The sequence below is a fragment of the Arachis hypogaea genome, chromosome 3 (genome assembly GCF_003086295.3).
Source record: "Arachis hypogaea cultivar Tifrunner chromosome 3, arahy.Tifrunner.gnm2.J5K5, whole genome shotgun sequence".
NCBI classification, from domain to species: domain Eukaryota; kingdom Viridiplantae; phylum Streptophyta; class Magnoliopsida; order Fabales; family Fabaceae; genus Arachis; species Arachis hypogaea.
Genome location: NC_092038.1, coordinates 72,491,752 through 72,495,433, shown reverse-complemented (window position 1 = coordinate 72,495,433; position 3,682 = coordinate 72,491,752). Strand labels below are relative to the sequence as shown.

The following is a 3,682-nucleotide window of genomic DNA, read 5'->3' as shown; positions in this document are numbered from 1 at the left end:
TTGAAGTTTGTTACTTTCTTGTTAAGAAAGGTTCAATCTTTAAATTCTAGAATCATATCTTTTAGTTTCTTGTTAGTTAAGTAATTAATTTTCATTTTAAAAATTAAATCTATCTTATATTATCTTTTATATCATATCTTTTCCAAAATTTTATCTTTTTCAAAAATTTGATTTTAAAATATCTTATCTTATCTTCTTATCTTCTTATCTTTTCAAATTTGATTTTCAAATCTTTTTCAACTATCTATTTGACTTTTTGTTTGTTTCTTATCTTTTTCAAAAACCACCTAACAACTTTTCTCTCTCTAATTTTCGAAAATATCTCATCTCTTTTTCAAAAATTCTTTTTAATTAACTAATTGTTTTAAATTTTAATTTTAATTCTATTTCACCTTTAATTTTCGAAAATCATTAACTACTTTTCAAAATTAATTTTCGAATTCTCTCTCTCTCATCTTCTTCTATTTTTTTATTTATTTACTAACACCTCTCTTTACTTCTCTTCATCTCAAATCACTATCTCTATCCTTACCCTTCTGTTTGGATTCTCCTTTCTTTCTTCCCTTCTTCTTCTACTAATAATAAGGAACCTCTTTATTGTGACATAGAGGGTCCCTCTTCTTTTTATGTTCTCTTCTCTTTCATATGACCAGGAATAAGGAAAAAGGCATTTTTGTTGAAGCTGATCCAGAATCTGAAAGGACTCTGAAGAGGAAACTAAGAGAAGCTAAATTACAACAATCCAGAGACAACCTTGCTGAAATTTTTGAACAAGAAAAGGAGATGGCAGCCGAACCCAACAACAATAATGCAAGAAGGATGCTTGGTGATTATACTACACCTACTTCCAAGTTTAATGGAAGAAGCATCTCAATTCCTGCCATTGGAGCAAATAATTTTGAGCTGAAACCTCAACTAGTTGCTCTAATGCAACAAAACTACAAGTTTCATGGACTTCCATCAGAAGATCCCTATCAGTTTTTAACTGAGTTCTTGCAGATCAGTGAGACTGTAAAGATGAATAGAGTAGATCCTGAAGTCTACAAGTTCATGCTTTTCCCTTTTGCTGTAAGAGACAGAGCTAGAACATGGTTGGATTCACAACCTAAGGATAGCCTGGACTCTTGGGATAAGCTGGTCACAGCCTTCTTGGCTAAATTCTTTCCTCCTCAAAAGCTGAGCAAGCTTAGATTGGATGTTCAGACATTCAAACAAAAAGATGGTGAATCCCTCTATGAAGCTTGGGAAAGATACAAGCAGATGACCAAAAGGTGTCCTTCTGACATGCTTTCAGAATGGACCATTCTGGATATATTCTATTATGGTATGTCTGAGTTCGCTAAGATGTCACTGGACCATTCTGCAAGTGGATCCATTCACCTAAAGAAAATGCCTGCAGAAGCTCAGGAACTTATTGACATGGTTGCAAATAACCAGTTCATGTACACTTCTGAGAGGAATTCCGTGAATAATGGGACGCCTCAAAGGAAGGGAGTACTTGAAATTGATGCTCTGAATGCCATATTGGCTCAGAACAAAATGTTGACTCAGCAAGTCAACATGATTTCTCAAAGTATGAATGGATGGCAAAATACATCCAATAGCATTAAAGAGGCATCTTCTGAAGAAGAATCTTATGATCCTGAAAACCCTGCAATGGCATAGGTAAATTATATGGGTAAACCTTATGGAAACACCTATAATTCATCATGGCGAAATCATCCAAATTTCTCATGAAAGGATTAACAAAAACCTCAACAAGGCTTTAATAATGGTGGAAGAAATAGGCTCATCAATATCAAGCCTTATCCATCATCTTCTCAGCAACAGACAGAGAATTATGAACAGAATACCTCTAACTTAGCAAATTTAGTCTCTGATCTGTCTAAGGCCACTATAAGTTTCATGAATGAAACAAGGTCCTCCATTAGAAATTTGGAGGTACAAGTGGGCCAGCTGAGTAAGAAAGTCACTGAAACTCCTCCTAGTACTCTCCCAAGCAATACAGAAGAGAATCCAAAGAGAGAGTGCAAGGCCATTGATATAGTCAATATGGCCGAATGCAAGGAGGAAGAAGAGGACGTAAATCCCAAGGAGGAAGACCTCATGGGACGTCTCTCAAGCAAAAGGAGTTCCCTATTGAGGACCTAAAGGAATCTGAGGCTCATATAGAGACCATGGAGATTCCATTGAACCTCCTTTTACCATTCATGAGCTCTGAGAACTATTCTTCCTCTGAAGAGGATGAAAATGTAACTGAAGAGCAAGTTGCTCAATATCTAGGAGCCATCATGAAGCTAAATGCCAAGTTATTTGGTAATGAGAGGAAGCATGAAAAGCTTCTCTCAGTACAGAGTCAAACAGAGCCCCCACAGTCAAACTCTAAGTTTGGTGTTGGGAGGCCACAACCAAACTCTAAGTTTGGTGTTGAATCCCCGCAACCAAACTCTAAGTTTGGTGTTGGGACTATACAACATTGACCTGATCACCTGTGTGGCTCCATGAGAGCCCACTGTCAAGCTATTGACATTAAAGAAGCGCTTATTGGGAGGCAACCTAATTTTTATTTATCTAATTTTATTTTATTTTCACTGTTATTTTATGTTTTATTAGGTTCATGATCATGTGGAGTCACAAAAAAATACAAAAATTAAAAACAGAATAAAAAACAGCAGAAGAAAAATCACACCCTGGAGGAAGGACCTACTAACGTTTAAACACCAGTAAGGAGCATCTAGCTGGCGTTCAACGCCAGAACAGAGCATGGAGCTGGCGTTGAACGCCAGAAACAAATATGGAACTGGCGTTCAACGCCAGAAACATGCTGCAGATGGGCGTTGAACGCCCAGAACATGCATCACCTCAGCGTTTAAATGCCAGAATTGCATGCAAAGGCATTGTACATGCCTAATTGGTGCAGGGATGTAAATCCTTGACACCTCAGGATCTGTGGACCCCACAGGATCATCTCAGGATCTGTGGACCCCACAGGATCCCCACCTACCTCACCCTCTCCCTCTCCATTCACGGTCATGCTTCTGTTTTCCACTCACCACTCACATCCATCCACTCTTCCCCATACACCCCACTTACCTTCAAAATTCAAAATCTCTTTCCCACCCAATCCCACCCGTATAGCCGAATACTCACATCCCTCCATCTCCTCCATATTTTCTTCTTCTTCTATTCTTTCTTCTTTTGCTCGAGGGCGAGCAATATTTTAAATTTGGTGTGGTAAAAGCATAGCTTTTTGTTTTTCCATAACCATTAATGGCACCTAAGGCCAGAGAAACCTCAAAAAAAAAGAAAAAAAGAAGAGGAAAGGGAAGACAAAAGCTTCCTCCTCCGAGTCATAGGAGATGGAGAGATTCATCTAAAGGGTCTATATCTCAGTGGTAGAACATTTGACTACAAATCAAGAGATCCCTGAGATACCTCAGGGGATAAATTTTTCTCCACACAATTATTGGGAGCAACTAAGGATAGGAGCAACAAAATCACTAGGGATCATGCAACAGAAGCAAGGAAGAAACATAGAGGAGCTCAAAGAGCACCATTGGTCCTTCAAGAAGGTGCCACCCTCACTAAGGTGGACTTATTCCTTGTTCTTATTTTCTTTGCTTTTCGGTTTTTATGTTATATGTTTATCTATATTTTGTGTCTCTACTTCATGATCATTAGT

General features: G+C 37.9%; 1 non-coding gene across 1 annotated transcript; it reads right to left on the bottom strand.

Annotated features, from left to right (window-relative positions):
• Positions 1-1,182: 1,182 nt before the first annotated feature.
• On the bottom strand, positions 1,183-1,290 carry LOC112792929 (small nucleolar RNA R71). The gene has a single exon (XR_003197646.1). It is a non-coding gene; the product is annotated as a small nucleolar RNA R71 (small nucleolar RNA).
• Between the last annotated feature and the right edge of the window lie 2,392 nt (positions 1,291-3,682).